Below are 22,514 nucleotides of genomic sequence, written 5' to 3'. Positions count from 1 at the left end.
CGTGTCTCTGTTGGTGTTCATCAAGGAAGCGCCCTCTCACCACTCCTCTTTGTTCTTGTTATGGACACCGTCACACTTGATATCCAACGTCCGGCGCCCTACACACTGCTTTATGCAGATGATGTTTTCCTAGCATCTGATAGCAAAAATGATCTCGAGCAACTTGTTCAAAAATGGAATGATCGCCTCATGCAACACGGTCCCAGATTGAATTTAAACAAAACTGAATTTTTGACGACCGATCCCCATGAAACAGGCACAATTACTGTCAGCGGCAGTGATCTGCCCAGAACTGAGCGATTTAAATACCTCGGGTCAACGCTATCAGCCAATGAAGAACTGCGTTATAAAATTGCTTCACGGATTAGCGCAACCTGGATGAAGTGGCGTTCCATAACTGTTGTTCTTTGTGATCGACGTATCAACGAACCTCTCAAATCCGTCCGTCCAGTCGCTCTCTATGGTTCTGAGTGTTGGCCAACTATACAAGTCAATGAACGACGTCTTGCGGTAATGGAGACGAAGTTGCTATGTTGGACTAGTGGCGTCACACGTTTAGATCACATCCGAAATGAGGATATCCGCGATCGTCATGGGGTTGCAACGATCGTGGAAAAGTTGCGAGAGAGGCGTCTTCGATGGTGTGGTCACGCAATTCCTGCAAACGAAAATTCACTTACCAGGATTGGCCTGAACATCGAAGTCGATGGTAAACGACCAAAAGACAGACCTAAACAACGGTGGCTTGATACGCTGTATGGGGATTTGAAAGCCTCGAGATTGCACCCAGATCAGGTATTCGATAGAGCCAAATGGCGAAGCCGATCACGACGAGCCGACCCCGCTTATGAACGGGACAAAGGCTGAAGAAAAAGAAGAATTGGCAGCAAAGTCCACCTATTTAAAAAACTTTTGTCGATAGAAGCTCTCAAACGCACACTTTTGAGTATTTTGAAAGGACTAGCCCTATTACCCGAATTAAATTAGTTCCGTAGTGGAACATAACAAGAATATATTCCATAGTTTTCGCAACAGATCTATCATCTCTCGAATATTGAGCAGATCATACTTTTGCATTGCATCTCCAATTGATTTAAGTTTTAACAAGTCGGGAAACCGGAAGCTGGGCGCTCCAGGTATGAGTGCCGAACTATCTCATTTGTACGTACCTCGTAATGTATATGCATTTAGCATGTCAGATTACTCACTTTAGTGTGATATTGATACTTAGAACTTTGGGTTGCAGTAAATTAACACAGTAAAGATAACTCTGAACTACTGTAACTTTGTTAATAATTGTAAGATTCTTATCAAACTTGGGAGCAACATCCTTCATACCAAAATCTTGCTGCAAATCTGGGATAAAGTTAAGGGGGGTTTCTAGTCACTTCCGCCATAAAATAGTAATGCACTATTATTAACTTAATTTGAGCAAATATCAATATGAAGAGTATTTTGATGCCTGGATACCGTATAGAGGCAGCTTCATGTTGTGTCATGTGTCATGAATGGGTGAAAGAAATCATCACTTTCGACCCCCCGAACTTCCCACCTTTCAACGAATGTCAAAACTAAGACTGGCATCAGAAAGTACTTTCATTTGATATCCAACATGACTATATTCGATGAACAAAAATGTTACACACCCATTTTGCATGGATTCCATTGACGCCAGATGCCGTATTTCAATTCTGGACTTAAAGAACTACATTTACTTTCTCAATAGGTTAGCACCGACGTACATTGCTTATCTTGGTTATTCGGGATTTCACATCTGTAGGGACTTCGAGTCGACATTTAGGAGCTCTTGCAAATATAGCTAATTACGTTGCTTTCTCTATCTTTACATAAAATGTGTGCATAATTGTCATATTTTTCGCAATTTGGAATTGACAGTTATACAAAGGTGTTGCTACTAGCAATCTTCCCCTACGGTGTCAGACTCTTAGAGAAAAGTTCACCCCTAATCTAAGTCTTCGATCATTTCTGGATTTGATTAATATTATCTATACATATGTACATATAACATGTAGGTATTTCATGTGGGCCTTGTCAAAAATTTGATGCTTTCCTTGCAGTCCTGCTCTATTTAAAATAATTGAAGCAGAACCGATTGATTGACCTGAAAGTGCATCAGGAATTGATTCATATGTAGTATTGGAATACACCCTTTATTTATTCATACACTCCAATGCTCCCAAACTCTCGAACTGCAGTTAAGTATGAAAAAACTTATATACGTCCATTGATCTATATGTATATCTCCGAAATATATCAGATTTCACTTTCATTCGACATTTATTCGTTCCTTCATCGAAATGCAATTAGCCGGCGGACATGGATTTTCCGCACAGATTTTATTATACGCACACTGCATCAAATATCGCGCCTAATAGAAAACTCGCTATACACACAAACTACTACCGTACACGATATATTTGCTTTGAATTTCAATGCCTACATCCTTTCATCCTTTCACGTTGCTGAAGGGATTGAAAACTTTTTTGTTTCCCCACTTTTGTTATCGTGCTCATCATTCTTCAGGATAGAAGAAATTCCCATCTGGATTCGTTTTTTTTTCAAACGCTGACATCATTGAATCAAGGGAGTATACGTGATGCGCCCTTCTTACTAGTGGAAGCATTTAGGGGATGTTTATGTTTCAAATTTTCAAGAGGTCCTTGAATTTATTTCAAGAGGACAAGATCATCGATTATTATTTTGATAGCTAGATGTGGTATGAATGGTGCGCAAACAAGATAAATACGCATAGCTACTTGGTAAAGCGGTTTTTAATAACACTTGTTTGGAGCTGACCTCAATCAGAGGAATCACTTTGAAACTGACGCTCAACAACTGTTACAATCCAATGTTAAAAACGCAGGGTAAATGTGAAATAGTTGAATAGAGAACCTGCACTGAAGGATAACACAACGCCCTCCTCCTCGTACCTCCTGAATTAAAACTTCGTTAACCTAAGAAAAATTTTTGTTCATTAGAAGTTAAAAATCGGTAATGCATCTATATGCCAAAAAGAGAAGAGGAAGTAAATATGTATATAAATTTCTCTTGAAAGGATGAATTTAAAAAGATGATTTAATCCAACTTATGGCCAGCAAGTGAGACCGCCTTTCGTCCCACTTTAATCCTTCAAAAAACACCTCAAACTTTCCACGAAACTAACTATTGCATTTTAATAAGATTTGCAGAATTGGTTCCCACGGGACCTTATTTCTATAATATTATTAAACATTTGGTTGATGAGAAGAATGTCATTTGGATAACTTTCACTAAAGCATCTTAATTTCATCCCCTTTCTCTACATCAATATTATCTTTGAATCTTTTTAACCGGAATGAACTTAAAAATTACAAGTATTACCCATAAATACACGTGTCATCACTTCAGGCCAATAAAAAAGGAATTTTCTCAATAAAACAATTAAACGCCTCCTGCAAAACCGTGAATCCACTACCAGAGCGGATTTTATTCTCGGTAGTCGCGTGCCCGTCACGTGACTTTACACTTCAAATCTGTTACAACCTATTCCCTTCCTGACATATCGCATAATTAAAATGTGGACATTCTGGCAATTACCTCAACAAGTGGTTAACGGAAATTCCTAATCGGACTATTATCCTTCTGGTATCAATTCCGATTGCGCGCACGTGTCTTGAATATACTTTATTCCAGTTCGGGTGCCATATTTCAACCCACCATTCATATGAGTAAGCAATTGGATAACATTATTTGTTTTGGGTGTTAACCGCAACAGGAAATTGCGGACACGTGACCATATCCTTAAAAAACAATACGGAAGTAGGAACTCATAGATATAGAATAATCTGAGTGATTTTGGTTGGTAAGAAGAGATACCTACTTTGCCGTAACAGTTAGTCACGGCTTTTTAGCTGCACAACGAAGGATATATTCTATGAGGTGCATCTGCTAGGTGACGGAAAGGCGAAGATTCTCAAAGGATTTGATTATATATTAGTAAAGAAAAATTGAACCAGTCTGTATACAATAAATGAAGCTTGCCAGCAGAGAATAAACTAAAACACATACTTCTGTTATCAATGCTTCAGAACACTGACAGCAAATTTCACTCACATTTTAAAGCTTTTGTTTTACACAAAATCGGTTTACTGTCTGTCCGCATATCCTTTTTTTTGGAGGTGAACATTTTTAAAAGACACTGATACATATGTTTCAGCGTACGGAACCACTAAAACCACCCCCTAACTTATGCCCTCTTCCCCTGGAACTACCTCAAAGTATCACGTCGCGGGGTGAATATAACGCTAGCCGCTCCGTTCACCCATCGATTGCATTCGCAACCGCTCCCTTCTCGTCTCCTCTGCCTCTCTCAACTTGCACAGAATCCACTCCACTAAGTAGCATCATACGTTACTGACGCAATATGGTACGGCAACCAGCTGTATCACCTTGTAAGCGATCTTCCCAGCCGTACGTATCCTGAGACGGGTGAACCGCGGTTTAGGGAGGTAGCGCGCCTTAAATTAGGGGAAACACCTGAGTTAGTACAACTAAAAGGACGGACAGACAGACAGGCGGACATTAGTTTAACCTAACTCAAGAGATGCGCAGGTTGGACTACTCCTGAAGGTCTACGAAACTGCTGCTGATTGTAGGCAGGCAGTTTAAAGGGGGAAAAGGACGACTGGAAGATTTGGACTACCTAAAGAACACGGGAGTAGCGGGAGGCAAAATGCCTGCAATTGCCACGGTTTTGGTCCGTGAACGAATTTGGGGAAAATACCCAGACAATCAAATGTATACGAAGAATATAATATCAGCACCAACAACAGAGGGTTTGAAAAAGACCAACGTCGGTGGTTTTTAGGAACGAACGAACCGGCTCCCGACCAACGATGACCGGCGACCGTACTGCCTGGGTTGCAGATATCCAGGAGGGGACACCAAATTCTATGCCGGATCCTTTCAGGAGTTCAGTGCTCCTTAGATCGCCGCCTAGTCAAGCGAGATCGCTAAAGGGATGAGGTGTTTGTCAGACAATGACGAAGAAATTTAAGGAAGCCAAGTCCAGCGATGTGATTCTGATACCAGATGATAGGTGTGACGAATGTCAGCGAACGGACGACCACCTGGGAGCGGCATTTGCCGCATTGGGTGAGAAAATAATGGAACTCTGTGAGTTCATAAAGGATAAGAAGAATATCAACCAAAATATTAGGGCTATGATCAGAGGTATCAGAATGGCGTATGGCAGAGCCCAGGAGGAGAAAGGAACGTGTAAACCAAGCAAGAAAGTCACCGAGGGGAGATAGGTGACACCTCCTCTGCAAAGATTACTTGGCGAGAAAGCTGGAAAAAGAAGCCGCGAGGGGATTAGTGAAATACCTGGACCCTAACAGACCCCCAAAAGGATGAAACGCCCTTCTCCAAAGAAACCGGAGCAGGCATAGAAAACAGCCAAGGATGTCAAAGAAAAGGCGGTAGCTGTAATGCCTGCAAATGCGGCAACGCTTGAATTGTGAGGCACGGAGCCATGGAGTAAAGTTGTCTCCAAGAAGAGGAAGGAAAGGAGGAGGATACGGCCAGAAGTGATCGTCATTTCTAAAAAGAAGGAAGCAACTTATGCCGACATCCTTAAGCAAGTTAAGTCGGACCCAGAGCTTAGGGATTTAGGAAACAGCGTCAACCGAATTAGGTGGTCACAGAAGGGAGACCATATGCTGGAGCTAAAGAAGTCTAATAACAGAACAGCGGAGAAATTCCTCGGTCAGGTGGAAAAATCGCTTGGCCAGCAGCCTGAAGTAAACGCCAGACAGCAGGAGTTAACTATCGAGTGCAAAGACATCGATGAGGTTACCTCGAAGGAGGATGTCCGCGTAGCACTGCAAAAGGTGTTCGAGCTTCCGGGACTACAGGGGTCGGCAGTCAAATCGATGCCAAAGGCTTATGGGGGACGCAGATTGCAGTTATCAGCCTGCCAGCAGAAACAGCGTTCAAAATACTAACGGCGGGCAGAGAGAAGATAGGCTGGATTAATTGTCGGCTCAGAGCGCGAGTGGACAAGAAGAGATGCTTCAGGTGCCTTGGCTTTGGGCACAGCATGCACCAGCGCACACGATAGATCAAAGCGGCGCAGAAAGTGCGGAAGAGAGGGACAGATCGCCAGGGAGTGCACAGCTGACCCGAAATGCATGCTGTGCGAAGAAAAGGAGGACATCAACAACCGACATATAACTGGCAGTAGCAGATACCCAGTGTTAGGAAGAGCGCTAAATACAGGGTCCAAATAAGATTGATTCAAATCAATCTCAACAACTGTGAGGTGTCGCAAGACCTCCTCTCACAGAGCATCCGAGAGAAGGGAATTGACGTTGCCATTATGGCATGGCGACCGAAATGGCATCGAGAATCACGCGATGGGTGACCGAGGCATGCGACGCTGCTATGCCGAACTATTGATGGAATAGCGAAATCGCGGAGCGAAGACCGGCATGCCATCGAGCAAGAAAGCAGTTCTAGCGATCCAGAGGAAGACCCGATCACGAGGAGCGCGAACCGCGTTATAGGACGTTGCGTGGCAGAATAAAGGAGGCCATTCTTAGGAGCAAAAGAGATTGCTTTAGACGACTGTGTGTGGATGCCAACATAAACCTCTGGGGCATGGCCTACAAGCTGGTTATGAAGAGTTGCAGTGGCAAAGGCCGCCTTAGGTAACCTGTCCACGGCTGGCAGTAAAAGGCGGATCCTTATTACAAATTGCGGGAAAAGAAATACGATCAGTCTGCGGGTTGGAAACCATATGATTGTCTCAAAGCCGACCATCAAATACCTTGGCTTGACTCTCGATGCCAGGCTGACTTTTAGAGGGCGTATTTCATGCGCCTGTGAAAAAGCTGGAAAGACCACCACGGCCCTTGCCAAGATGATGCCGAGCGTAGGTGGGCCCAAACAATGTACCAGACTGCTGATAGCTGGAAGCGGGACCGCACGCTTATTGCTGTACGCGTCGCCTATGTAGGCAGAGGCTTTGGGCAACGTACAGAACTGGAGGAAGATAAAATCTGCATATCCTCTGATTGCGCTGTTTGAAAGTTTCCGGGAGGAGGGAAGAAGCCTGATCGAGACCCTTGGAGTCAGCGTGAGTCCCCAAAACTTAATCCGGGGAATGCTCAGGTCGGAGGCAAACTGAACTTCGATCATCCACACATTTGTGTGGATACAAACCCAACACCTGAAAGAAGCACGCGCAAGAATAGCGCAAAGAAATGGAGAGGCTGTACCCTAAGGAGAGAATGGAACTGCTGAAGGAAGCAAAGAAGCGAAAGACTGCAGAGTTGGAAACATGAAGGCCTACGAAGGCAACCCCGCCCCGCGAAGTAATGCCTAAATGGTGGTCCCGTGGGATAAAGGTAGGAGAGAGGTGAGGGTGCTATTTTTAGTAAGTGCGAATCCCACACTACATCCATGCCAGCTTTGACGTTCACACAACACAGCTGGAATGGATGTGTCCTTCTAAGATTTTTTAACACCTCCGCGTATTAAAACAAAGTAGCATCATCCTTGCCAGAGCCTACTAACATTGGACGCCTTAATGGAAGCATGTTGTAAATGCTTCTTGAAATTCACCCTGCCTTGCAGTAGGGATAGTTGATAAGAACAAAAATAATTTTAGAAGCGGATGAATATTTACGAGCAAATTAATTGCCTACTTTTTAGGACTCGTTAGCGCATTTTCCACGACTCGTTAGCCGGTAACCAATATACCGTTCTTCTCATTAACATAACAGAAATGTTCAACATCCTGTGTGCGCTGGTGTTGCCTTTTGACAAGTGGATACAGATCTTTCTCGTTGTGCCGAGTGTCCACTATATCACAAAAATCTTTGTAATGGGTCAATTGAGTAGCAACGGTCCCTTTCTTTGCTTCCCGCTTTGCATTCGTATAAATTTGCGACTTGACCAGTTATTTATCGGCAATAAACTTATGACAGACACGGTTCTATTCACGGTCCGTCATTTTGACATGGTTATCTCAAGGTCAAGTATCTAAGATGATGAACCACGGAGGTTACATAGACTGCTTTGTGGATCGCAGTTTTCTCCTACGTTTCTTCGACATTTGTAATGGTAATGGCCGCGTAAGCATCGCCACCATCTAATTCAGGATGAGGCAGGGCACTTATTATAATACATTGTTCCAACAATGGCTTAGTTCGAAAAGGCGTCGTGTGTCGTCCAATATAACCGACAAGAATTTTATCATGTTTCCTACTTCCATTTTTATCGAAGCCACAAAATCTTTTCCGGTTCTACAGAACGCTTCTTTTCTACATCGCGGCGTCTATGGTCCTTTCCTGGGCAGCTCGTCCGCTGTCTGATTTCCTTCTAACCCAATGTGGACGAGAACCAGAAGTACCAAGATCTTACTGAGTTTCCCCTTCATCTAATTGGACATAAGTATCTTAATAGCCGCTTGGTTATTGGTTAGAATAGCAACTTTCTGTTCCCTTATAGTTCCTTTCAAGGTTAAAGGAGGCATATCTATTTCTGGCTTATATTTTCGCTTGGAAAATACGATTGTACTTTCCCCTCAGTTATAAGTGCGTTTTCCTTGGACCAATTACCCCGGCGCCCGCTTCCCCTGCTGTCAATATATCAGGTAATCAGCTGCCGTAGGTCACTAACACGCTCTCCCAGTTTACCCTGTTGCTTCAACCTGTTTGAAACTTCTTATCGAAATAAACCGTCATTGCTATGCCATCCCCGGTATCCACGTAAATACCGCCTAGAAAGAATATCAATTTTCCTTCGATTTAGACAGCTCCCTACCTCACTGATCCCTTCCTTACCTGTATCTGTTTGTGCAAGTGTAGCAGAGTTAATTACCGAAGGACCTCCAGGGATGCCGTTAGTCATGTCCTCATTGCTCCGCTGAGTACATACCCTTTGAAGTCTGTGTAACTTCCTGGCTTTTACGCTAAGTTCAGTTCTGTCTACCCTGACTATTGCCCCAAAGCTAATCATTCGGCTTACTATTGTAGTGTATATCCAGTGCAGCATTTTCGCAGTGCACCCCCTTTTTTTTGGATCTGCAAGTCGTCAGAGCCTCTGTAGCTTTGCTGCATATTTTTTTTTGAAATGTTCCTTCTGGAGTAACTTTTGGTCTAGTGTGATTACCAAATATTTGACCCCTATTACTCGTTTAACCTCCAAGCCATATAACCTAGTGGCTTTGCTGTCAATGGCGGTGAGAGGATGGCAGCATCTCCTAAGAATATACATCGTTCATTTGCACTTTTCTGTTTCCGCTAAAAAATGTGAGAAAATGAAGTAACTCCTTAATAAACCATATATCGACAACTACAAAGTCAAAAGAGTCGACAAATCGACGATAGTCTTTACCCCCATAGCACCGAGGTCCGTCTGTCTTTTCGCTCATATTACTATTAAGCACAGTACATCTAATAAGTAGTACCCACACTCAATGGACCGGACTTGCAAATGTATTGAGAAAGCTTATCCGTACACATATAGGCACTAACCCACATGTAGATACTGCCAGATATTGAGCGCTTATGAAGTGTACAGATAAGCTTTCCTAATGCATTCACAAGTCGGGTCCATTGATTATGGGTACTGCCTGTTAGATATACTGTGATATTAAGATCAGCCGCAATGATGATATAATTATCGACAGACACGTTGCAGGTATCGTGTCGAATAATTGCCAGAAACCGTCTTTCTCGGCATTGGATCAACATATCTGTGATGTGCATGCGGTGAAGAAATGAATCGTGCAATCAGCTGAGATAGTAGGAACTTATATGAAGCAATCAAACAAGAGAAACCAGGACATTGGGTAAAACTTGAAAAATGTCTTTGTCATTGAATAAGTACTGTAAGGTAGCTGCCAGGTGTTTCATTTGCCACATCTCTTAATACTAAAGAGTCCACATGCCTAATTTATAAAATTTGAACAGTATGAAGATGACATTCTTACTACAAAAATAAAGTGGAGGAGACGCTGGAGGTTGAGCAAGGAGCAAGGTAATTATGATGAAAATGGAAGACTGTGGAGAATATTTGAAAATTATTAGAGGGGAAAGAAATATTCTGTTTGACATTTATAGGAAACCCACCCACACCCAAAGAACAAATAGGGAAAGTTCGAAATACCACCACCCACAAACGAATGACACCTTTCCATTCAATGATCCACAGATTGTTCTCAGTGCTTCTCAAGGCAGAACAGTTCAAAAAGAAGAAGGAATATATCATCGGCAGCAGGGTTAAAAACGGCTTCCGGCTATCAGTCCTCGAAAGCCTTATAAGGAAAAAGCGAAATACCATGTAGTACGGACGCTGATATGATATATCGTTAACAACATTAAAATGAAGAGATGAATGGGGGTCAAGAACTCAGCGGCTCCGTTAAACCTTAGAAAACTGATGACAGACCTGAAAATCGACATGGTGCCATCAAGTAGGATACGCTAGATTAAAACCAAACTAGGATCATCCAAAAATCAGAAAATGAAATACGAGTCCTGCGGCACATATAAAGTAACTTGTCCGGACTGCAAGAAAGGTTAAATAGGACAAACCAAAAGGAACAGACAGGAAAAACAAAATGAAGAGCACTTCTCGGAAATCGATGGTAGCACGGTACATCATAGAGGTAACGCATATCATCAGATAGCACAAGTACATAATTAGAAATTGCAGCTGCAGTTGGGAATCAAAAGCAAAGGCAGCATGACAGCCTTACACGAACTGGTGGGAAAGATATTAAACCATGACGCGGGAAATATTTAGTCATGCATAACTGATAAGACTTTCTTTTTATTTTTTTAAGAGTTTATGTAAAATAAAACCTTATTAAAATCGGTTTACTGTACTAGGCTACTAGGACTACTAGGTTTTCCCATATCTGAATGTCATTAGATATGTAGCCCATCTTAATCCTTTGTTGATAATTAACCAACATTTAAGCAAGAAATTTTCAACTAATTTTTCCACATGATCTGGTGTGAAGGAATGGGCTGATGTCTTGTTTTTAAAAATGTCGGAGCTATTCGGAGCTTCATTAAAGCATTTTCTATTAGTTTAACAACTAGGCTTGAAATAACCGATTCATTCTAATGACCCCATTTTCGTCTTTCCATTGTACGCAGAATTGTTTTTGATGTGCCTATGATCATTGTCTTTTAAGGACCCAATTGACTTTGACATACAACCTTTTGGCAAACTTCAGTAAAACAGATGTGTATAATCACAGCATCAATTTTGTGCCGAAAATGTTGGTGCAGTAAATCAAGTCTCCAAGACCATGTGCCGAGATACAACCACAACTATGTGCTTTTGCAGGATATATTGCGATATGTTAAAAATATATAAATAGTCAAAAAGATATATATCTGTGAAAGCAACTTTAGCCCAGTTGTGTTGGATACTTTTTGGGCCCACTACAGCCTTTTGGGTATCTGCTTTTCTGTGGGTAAGTATTCTCACGCTACGTTAATGAGCCAGTTAATTATCAGAAAATATATGCCTTGTTGTGTTGGGAGCAAGAAGACTAAGAAGAGAAGCACTTCCAGCGGCAAAGGGGCACAGAATCTTATTGTGTACCTTTCGAAGTAGGTAGATGGCCCGTGATCGAAATAGTTAATATATTGATGTGTCGGTGTGTCGATGTCGCCTAGATGGTTTTCTGGTGTGCATTTCCCCATCTTATCAAAGCAGGAAACAGATGCATCCGAAAGATTGATCTTGGATTTGCAAAGAACGCGTTGAAAGTCGAATCTCCTGTATATAGAATTATGTGTTCTTGCGATATGGTAATTTATTTTCGCTATAAACTATGAATTTAAACTGAACTCTTAAAACTAAAATGTATCTTATTTGTATTAAACGTTTATTTTATTCTTATATACATAATTTCACATATTTTCTTCAAAAATTGTAATCTAGTTTGCCTTCTAAAATATCGAAAGAAAGAGAGTAATCTTATATTTATTTTCTTAACAAGTTCGTATCCTAAAAATAGAAATAATAAGCTTATATTTATTTTCTTAATGACTGGATGCACATGCGCATATTTATCTGTATGCACAATTTGATAGCAGGACTCGTAGCTCGCCCACGAAGATAATGTGGTGACGTAACTATAAGAGGTCCGTTCACACCACGTTCTGACTAAACATCTTTGTCATTGTCTCCGCATATCTACTAGCCAGTGTGCTGATAAAAGATTTTATTACGCTGAAATACTCCCTGTTTCTGTTAAATTCTAATTGAATACCAATTCACTTTTCAGACACTCAGTCATTCACGATCACGTTTTGTATTTCACAAGTATTTCAGATATCCAGAAAACTGACTAACATCATTCAGCAGAGACAAATTCGGATCCGGGGTGAAAATTATGCGGAAAAAGTGGAGCCAGGATGAAAATTGTACGGAGTCCCTCTTTACTATTGATATTATTGAAACATCTAATCAAATTCCCCAAGAAAATTTCTTGCCCGAGAGAAAGCCCCCTTTGAAACCCCCCTCTCATCAAACGTGTCCTTTAGCATTTATTATACCCGTAGTCTAAAAATTTCACAATTTTCACGATAATTTTTACTTACAAAGTAAGCAAATCAACAACAAATATAGCTCTTAGAGGGACAGTTTATTCATTACACATTTCACAGACACACATAGATACATATAGCGAAAATACTGAAAGTAAAATTACTCTTCAAACTTCTTTCGTATATGTTTTTTCATTGGCAATTTAAAAAATATCTTATTTGGTATTTTTTCCGAACCAACTAAAGTACTTGCTCCCTCCGAAAGCTCATCATCTGCATAACATTCCTCATCTATTTGTCGATCCTCAATTTTTATTAAGTATTTAGAAATTGCCATCTGTTTTGCAGTACCCCCGCGGTTCTTTTTATTCAGATAATCTGAGGGATCAGTAAGTAAGCGTTTTACCACAGCACGACTACGCTGAATTTTCTTCGATATTCGGTAAATTGACCATCTTTCACCGTAATATTTTAAGATATCCGTGATTTCAATATCTGTGAGTGGTTTTCCCATTTCAATGTTGATTATCTAAGATAAAAATTCAAATGAAAACACTATTATCGAAAATTTTCTAATCAAATATCTTGAAAGGACCATAAATATTTGTTTACAAATACCATTATTTTCAGTAATAAGTAGAATGCTCTCAATGTTATTTTACCTATGATTGCTTCTCTGATCTTTCATTGGATGTCGCAAGTACCGACAATGCAATTATTAATGATGAAACAATTAACGTAGGCAGAAAAACTTCAAACAACTAGGGACTAACGGTTTCGTCCAGGGCAAAGGCAACTCATCATCACGCTTCCTCACCTCCGCCCTGGAAGCAGCGTGACCGAAAGTGGCAACAGATGGAAAACGCTCCTTTATATATTCGCAAAAACGCCAAGGGTGCGAATTATATCCAAGTGAAACCGCCAATAATTTGAAGCTAAACTAGGCTAAAGCTAAATTATTATTTAGGATTGGTCCGGTCCAACATCAAGTGGATGTAGACCTAGGATCCCTCACTATCCTAAACAATAATTCAAACAACTGTTCAGTGGTCTCTATATCCACAGTCTCAAACTACCAATGTAACTCCTACTCCATATGGCTTAAAATAAGGATTCCAAGCAAAACCACAGTCAAACCAAGCCTTTCTGCAATTTCACTGTGAAGTTTCTTAAGGAGAGAAATCCCTGTAAAAATTACATTTTTTGAATTTTTTGTTTTTTCTTTTAAAAATTCATTTACCATCTGTAGAATGTATTTTCAGTGTTTGGAGCCTTATAGAAAGCCTAAATAGCCTGTATAGTCCCCAAAGTAATGCCCTCCAAATCTACCGAAGTAGGCAAACGCGCGTTTGCATTTCATTTCTAGGCTCAACAATTTTGGTAGTTCACTTTTTGAATAATAGGGGTCACTGGTGACGATTATGTGGCTTATGTAACAGTCGTTTATTGTTTTCGCCAAAACAATGTAGACGGAGTTTAAGTAAGCATAAATCAGTGTAATCATTACTTTTCCCAAACAAGAACTTTAAACACGTTTTTCTCAAAACGGGGTTTTCCCGCACCGTGCATTGTAACTAAAAAAATAATGAAGCGATCGACTTCAAATTTGGTATAGATACTCTTCAACTCATTGGCGTTTGCATGAACCTAAAATTTCAATCCAATTGTTGTAATAAAAAATGTGTTTAATATATTGTTTATGTAAGAAAGGTGTGTCTTGTTTTTTTATTCTAATTTTTATTTTGCTTTTTTGCTAAATTTAGATTCATCCAAAGATTACAGAACATTACAAGGACTTGGGCGTTACACGGCGCGAACCCGAGAAGTCAAATTTGATAACTAGCGCAAACATTTTGTTTTGTTTTTTACTCACAAAAAAGAAATATCTGAACGCATTTCAATGTCAATTATATCATGCAGTTTTCCGAATTACAATAAATGCTTTCAATTTTTCGTAAAAAATATTGAAAAAAACTGTCATTTACAGGGATTTCTGCCCTTAAGTTGCAATTTGTCACAGCAAATGTCAATTCGGCTTAAGAGATATATAATACTTTTACTTACTTTTTAGGGCCTACGAGTTGGGATTTAAGAATACACTTCGTCCTTGCTTGTCGTAAGAGGCGACTAAAAGCAATAAAAATTTGTAGGCCAGCAATCTGCACACTTCGAAGCTTTATTGCCACCGAAACCTCAATAACGCCTCGGAAAGGGGCTGACCTCACGGCTGCATTTGGCTATCGAAAACTGACTATGATTGGTTTTTGGAATATCACACTCCTCAATAACGGTAGCGAGGGTCCTCAGACTGCTGGCTTTCTCCAACTTGAGCTGGTATTCCAACAATATAAACTGGACATTCTAGGCCTAAGTGAGGTAGGACTCTGAAGAGTTCTCCTCTCACTTTTGCGGCAATGTGATTTTGTACTCTAGAAAGTCGAATGGTAGCAGATGCGAATCCGATGTCGGGTGGCTTCTGACTACTACCGCAAAGCACGCTCCCTTCAACTGGGAGCCGGTTTCTGACAGACTTCCTACCGCAAAATTCCGGCCCATTCTAAGGAGCTTCACAATTGTACAATGCTACGCACCAACAGAGACTTCCGATATAATGGACAAGGATGCTTTTATGCTATTAGACGCAGTTCAAGGGAGGTTTCCTAAAGGTGACATTATAATCGCATGGGTGACCTGAATGCCAAGGTGGGCTCTGACAACACCTTACTCGAACATGTGATGGAGAAGCACGCTCTTGGCGACCGTAAGGACAATGCTGGGAGGTTCGTGGATTCCTGCAGCTTCAACCGCCTCGTGATTGATGGCACATTGTTCCAGTACAGAGTCTACCATAAGGTCAGTTGGGTCTCAAATGACCGATGCCGTACGAGCAATCAAATCGGTCAGCAATAGATTTAGAAGTTGCCTTCTGGATGTGCATAACAAGAGAGGCGCTAACATCGACCTCGAAAGGGATCATCCTGTAATGATCGCTTAAGTGCGCCCGCGTGTTGTGTCCGCCACTTCTCGCAGGGTTGGAGAGCTGAGACCCCTAAGTTCAACATGGACCGCTTATATGACCCAGTTATCGCTTGACAGTTGCAGAGCTATCTTCCTGATCGAACGGCAGCTATACTGAGTAACCCGCCTGAAAATATCGATGAACATTTGACCGCCATCAAAAATGCTTTTTTTCTCGGGTGCTATACAGATCGTCGACTACGTCCCGAAGGGGTGTCATAAGATCTGGTTGACTGCGAAATCGGGGAAGCGGATCGATGAACGGAAGGGGTTGAAGGATCTACTGATCGCTATGAGTGATAACGGGTGTGACGGGCTCGAACTCCGATATCAAACGAAATCCCGAGAAATTCAGCGTCATGTACGCCGTGCTGGAAATGTCACAGACCGCAATGATTTCAGGAATGTATACTACATCTCGAATGAACTTGCATGGGGTCTCAAATGTTTTGATGGACCTGTGAAAGACGACAACGGTCGACTTTTCATCCACGGTGATGAACAACTGAAGACGTGGAAAAAATACTTCACCATGGTTCTTAATCGTATCAGATCCGGTGAGGTTCCGCAAAAGGGGATGAAATGGCTAGACGTCGTAACTGTTCCTCCAAGCAGAAGAGAAGCCGTTTCGACCATTAATGCACTCGACTGGAGTAAAGCCGCTGATCTTGACGGTCTCCCCCCAGAGTTATTTATCGCTGCACCTGCAGTTGCTGGAGATCTTGGGAATCTTGGGGATCCGAGCTTTCCCAAAGAGTGGAAGAAGGGGATGATTGTTAAGATTGCAAAGAAAAGTATCCGTTTTGAGTGTGACAGTTAGAGAAGCATCTGCGTACTCCCTGGCGTCGCAAAGATAATGGCTTAAATAATCCTGGAACGCATCAAAGGACATCTCTCTCGAAAGCTTGATCGACAGAGAGGAGGTTGGTTTCCGCTCCGGATCTTCCTGCATTGACCACATCAACACCCTACGGATCATTTGGGAACAGTGCGCAGAGTTTAGACCTTCGCTGCACCTGCTCTTCATCAATTTCAGAGAGACATATGATGGGGCAAAGTAAGATCTCGGAGGATTTTGAGGTCCAAAGCGGAGTCCACTCGGATTACATCTTGTCACCCATATTATTTCTTCCTGTTATCGATGACGTTCTACATGTTACCTTGCCCGGATGTCATAGAGGAGTTCAAAGGACAATCACATCTTTCCTCAAACACATCATAGACCTTGGCCAGATCACCCTTGATTTGGAACTGGTCGGACTAAAGACAACAAAACCAGGATCTCTGGGCAGAGCATTGAAGGACTCCATCAATTTCAATGTTTAGAAAGTGTCGTTTCTGCCGACGGTGGCACCAAACTAGATGTCGCCCGACGCATTAGGCCTGGCACTCATACGCACTGTGATCGAAGGACGGAAGCGGCAGTGGATAGGTCACACATTAAAGAGGGCGGCAATTGTATTACTGGCTACGCCATGTAGTGAACTCCATGGAAACTATTTCTTAAATCTTTCAATACGTTTATAAACATAGGCATTTGAGCTTCAAAAGCCATGCAATAACAGCAAACGAAGACCACGCCAATTAATCGTTCAATTCAGGTAGTAGCGTAGTTGCAATTCTGGGCGCGCTAAAGCAGAAACTTTCTGTTGTATGCTGTCGGTTGCGACGGTATGACGAAAATCACTTCAGACGTGTCCAGAATGCAACGTACGCGAGTAACCAATGGAGCTTTTTCAGACCACTGAACGAATCCCAGCAAAGCGTTCAGACAGCGCAATTTTCGGTAACAAAAGCGAAAGAATATTAGGGTGGACTTGTCGTCGCCCAGCATAGTGAGCATGCTGAGTGGACTACCGCTGAAGACACCCACCATACCAGTATGCCGAGCATGAAATTTGCAGATGTTACCGAAGAGGGGGTTCGACGAGCCATAAACAGTTCGGAGAACTGGAGGGATGCTGGTCTGGATCGGATGCAGGACTTCTGGTACAAAAGGTTCACCAGCACTAGTCGACCTGAGGAACTTCCACCCTTCCTCACTGCAGTGATTTCCTACCTTATCCCTAAGAAGAACACTTTGCAGGACCCCGCAGTCACAAGACCGACTACTTAATTACCAACCCTACACATTTTTATGACGTCCATTATTAGTGGAAGGGTCAGTGCGCAGCAGAAGCGCTACCGAGGGGTTGCAAAGAGCAACTTGACTCGGTAGTTGTAAGTCAAGCAACTAGAGGCCAAAGAAACTTCTTTAGTTTATATATCGATTGGGCCAAACATTTCGATAGCATCCCCCACACCTGGCTACTCGATGTCCTACACCTACATCGCATTGATTCGAAACTAATAAAGTTTTTGACGGCAGTCTTGAAAGAGTTGCATACCACCTTATCAGTGCATTCATCTGTGGGTACCAACACCTCAGAACCTATTGAGGTACAAAGTGGGCATTCGATGAAGCGATTACATAAGCCAGAAACCAGACTTTTGTTAAGGATATCGAATCGCTTTCTGGTAATCCCAACCTCGACGTAGTATCATCAAAAAAAAACCCTATTGGTTAAAAGATGTACCAAAAATACGTAAACTTGGTCGACTTGAAGATGACTCAAAATATTATATTAACCTGGATATATGTAATCTGCGTAAAGTCATACTTTAACTTATCCTCGAACAATCTTCATCAAGTAAAACACTCAGGCTCGAAAGTGGAAACTATGCAGGCACCCCGAAAGAACTTCGCGCCCACGACAAAATTCCAGGCCCGAACGTAATACCGCTCCGCTAAGTAAAAACAACTTTCTTCGAAAATAAAAAGTACTGCTCGATGATAATTCTGGACATCGCAATAGTATGTATTTGAGAAAATATGGGACGTAGAACTTACATATATACGAAATTCGCAAATATTGAACATCAGTACTGGACTCATGGATTTTTTACTCGTCCCAATTCTAACCAGAGTTCCTCAGAGAAACACTATTCTTGATGTATACTAAACAATGACTTCATTACGTCCACCTAGATTAGCAGACATAAAAACCGGATAACAGCTTCTCGTAACCTCGACAGTAGATGACCATTGCCAAAATTAGTATACTTGTCCTCCAGTTATCTACGTTAATGCTAAACCGGGTAGCGAAGAACTTGAGAACTTGGTTAGACAAGCGTCTAACATGGGAAAAATACATTATAACAAAAACGTCGCAATTGAAGGTGAGCTAGCTGTTAAGTAAATCTGAATCTTAAAGTCGAGATTAAAGTTACTGAATATAACCCAATTTTAGGACTTATATCGTCATCGAAACACGCAAGTCCTGCCAGCGGAAATCAGCAAATCATTTAAATGAACCACAACAAGTGAAGATTTAGTAAGCTCTAACGTTTTACAAAATGGACTTAAAAGACTGAAAAGAAACAGATTATCTCTGCAATACTGACATCAAATACATAAAATTTTTGGTTGGGATGGATGAAAACATATCTGGATGCCGCATGATGAACCGTGTCTCCAAACCTTAACGTCATTGACCATACAGCTAAACCAATTGCCACGAAAGTAGATAAGAAGGTGTGGTCTGCGAGGCGCCATTTTATGTTGAGTTTCAGGAGGGGCTCCCTATACATGTGAAAGTGGTTTAACAACTGTTCCATCAAATATGGTCATGTGGGGTATCAAATGAAAGGGCTCGATTAGTACTTTGGTTTTTTTCTGATATTGGGTAAAACATAGAGGAGTGAGCGCTCAGAATATGTGCCCCAAAAAGTGAAACAGGTCACAGTGGTGCATCTCTACGAAATCTAGGCCTCAAAATACATCCCGTTGCGATATCCGCACAAATAAAATTAATAATAGTATATTTCCACATTTTAGAAATTCACTCGGCAACCCCCTTAAGTTCATCCTAGAAGTACAAAATTATTCTTAAATACGAATACGCATATATTTGCACGATGGTTTTCTATGAATATGAATCCGAATATATTCGTCTTTATATAAGTGAATTTCACACGAAGGAATATGAATACGGCCGTATTCTTACTTCCGCTTTGAGGCATCTTCTTTTTCTACTGTGATTATGTCAGAAAAATGTCAGACATCAGATAAATGTCTATTTCAGGAAAAAGTCTGCCCCTGTATCGCACAAATATCTGAGTCTGATTCAGACATCAGACAGTCTGTATCAGACAACAGGCAGACAGATGTCTCTACCTGAAGCAACCAGGCGGTTGGACAATTGACTCATACAATATATGCATATAAACCACTGCCACTTATGAAATACGCACTTCTAGGATGGTCTTAATGGGGGGTTCCGAGTAAATTTCTAAAACATGGTAATATGCTGCTATTAATTTCATTTGTGCAGATATCGGAATGGGATATATTTTGCGGCCTACATTTCGTACAGCTGCACGATCGTGATTTCTTTCATATTTTTCGGTGGAGTAGGCTCTAAAACCAAGACCTGTTACACTTTCCGGGGCATATATTTTGGCCCTCACTCACCAATTTTGAAAAGTACTAATCAACCCTTTTGATCTGATAGCCCACATGGCTACATTCTGTGAAAAAAGTTTACACCCCCTTTCTCACATATGGGAAGCCCCGCGGGACGACAGATCAACCGTCGGGGTGATTAAAGGGTGGCACTAACAAGTATTGCGCAGTGATTACCCTTAACGTGCAAAATGCGTTCAACTAGGCCAGTTGGAAACTTATAGGGAGGTCTTTGGCTTCGATTAGTGCAGAAAGCTCTGGTATGACACAGACAATAGGCCCAGAGAATACATTGTGTCAGTAGGTGTACCACAGGGCTCTGTTCTGAGACCTCTATTGTGGAACATCATGTATAATGATAACCTCAACATCCCAGCTCCTGGCGGGCCACAATATAGGTTACGCTAATGACAGTGTTGATTGTTGCAACAAAACATCATCATCATCAACGGCGCAACAACCGGTACCCGGTCTAAGCCTGCCTTAATAAGGAAGTCCAGACATCCCGGTTTTGCGCCGAGGTTCACCAATTCGATATCCCTAAAAGCTGTCTGGCGTCCTGGCCTACGTCATCGCTCCATCTTAGGCAGGGTCTGCCTCAACTCCTTTTTCTACCATATATATTGGCCTTATAGACTTTCCGGGTGGGATTATCCTCATCCATACGGATTAAGTGACCCGCCCACCGTAACCTATTGAGCCGGATTTTATCCACAACCGGACGGTCATGGTATCGCTCATAGATTTCGTCGTTATGTAGGCTACGGAATCGTCCATCCTCATTTAGGGAGCCAAAAATTCTTCGGAGGATTCTTCTCTCGAACGCGGCCAAGAGTTCGCAATTTTTCTTGCTAAGAACCCAAGTTTCCGAGGAGTACATGAGGGCTGGCAAGATCATAGTCTTGTACAGTAAGAGATTTGACCCTATGGTAAGACGTTTCGACCGGCACAGTTTTTGTAAACTGAAATAGGCTCTGTTGGCTGTACAGGGGAAAATGCGCAAATCGTTATTCCGTTGTCGTTGCCGGGTTCGTCGTTGTATAATCCGTCCAGTCCGAAGCTCCTGTTGAGGCTTCGTAACAAGTTGTTTTCCGTGTAGGTTTGTCAGCCCTACCCAACCCCCAACCTGGAGGACCAGTTGGTACAATTTGTCCCGTTTTTGGGCCCGGGAGACTCGCCTTCATCCTTCTCCGTCTGCAGCTTTTCGTTAAGAAAGAGCTCCCAGCGGTCACCACGTGGAGGTGGAGATAGGGTTTGTTAGTAGAGCTGTTGGTGTTAGTTCAGCAGGCATTTCCCAGGTTTTCAAATGGGGAAGCATATCATCACTTCAAAAGCAGCAATCAAATATCTTAGAGCGATAATAGTTGCGAGGTTGAAATTCAAGCAGTCAGTATCTACTCGTACAACATTTTGGTACTAAGGCGTCCAATGTTAGCATCGCCCTAGCAAGGTTGATCCCAAACGTTGGAGGCCCGCGATACACCCGTAGGCCGCTTGTAGCTAGAGTGATGACCCACATGCAATGTTCAAAAGAGAAGCACGGTTTATAGAATAACCACCTTAAGAGTTTGCTGTGGTTTTAGAACTATCTTAGACAAAGCGACTTACGCAGTAGCCGGACATTTTGGCCGATGAATTAACGCGCATCTATGATGGACTTGATTCTCCCTCTCATCGAAACATTAAAAACGGTGAAAGGGAAGAATCATTAAGCAGGTGGAAACAACGGTGGGAGCGAATGGAAAAGGGTCGATGGATCACAAGCATCACGGACTGGATGCAGAGAACGCATGATAAGATAAACTATAGGAGACATTGGGAAAATGCCTGCGTGCTAAAAGGACTAGAGTGCAGTTAACGACATGTTGGGACGGACTCAGTGCAGGTTGAGAGGGGCAGATGAGACGAGAAAGGTGCGATTGCGAATGCAATCGATGAACGAAGGGAGAGGCTGCGACGTAAAACTTTGCAGTGGTCTCCGGAAAGAAGGCAGGGGGTTTTAGTGAGTAAAAACTCTACACGGTGGACCATGCGTAACAGTGTCTTTGGAGGATTTCCACCTTTGAAAAAAAGACAAACAGACAGACACTGAATCGATTCTGATAATGTTTTGTTTCACACGACACCTTAAAACTGAACTTTGGGGGTCAAATTCTTGAAAGTTTTTAATAATTGATTCGAGAATCAAACTAGAACCCAGGGTAGGGGTCACAGTTTCCCGCAAAATTGACATGTGAATGCAAATTAGTCACGAACAGAACATATTTACCTTGAAGAAGAAAAATAGTAGATTCTAAAACGCGGCGCCGCAACAAAAACACGATCATAAACAACGAAATAAAAAAATGAGATCCAAGGCAATTCTAAAATAAAACTAATAAAGTAACAGTTAAACTGCATTATCGAGTTCATTG

The 22,514-nt window shown here is 41.9% G+C and overlaps 1 long non-coding RNA gene across 1 annotated transcript; it reads right to left on the bottom strand.

Moving 5' to 3' along the window:
• Positions 1-12,657: 12,657 nt before the first annotated feature.
• Positions 12,658-22,506, bottom strand: LOC119649156. Its single transcript, XR_005249095.1, has 2 exons — positions 22,370-22,506; positions 12,658-13,107 (listed from the first exon to the last, which is right to left on the bottom strand). It is a non-coding gene; the product is annotated as an uncharacterized LOC119649156 (long non-coding RNA).
• Positions 22,507-22,514: the final 8 nt, after the last annotated feature.

This window comes from Hermetia illucens, chromosome 2 (genome assembly GCF_905115235.1).
Source record: "Hermetia illucens chromosome 2, iHerIll2.2.curated.20191125, whole genome shotgun sequence".
In the NCBI taxonomy this organism is placed as follows: domain Eukaryota; kingdom Metazoa; phylum Arthropoda; class Insecta; order Diptera; family Stratiomyidae; genus Hermetia; species Hermetia illucens.
Note: the sequence above shows the minus strand (reverse complement) of the source record. Positions and strands in the feature narration are given on the sequence as shown.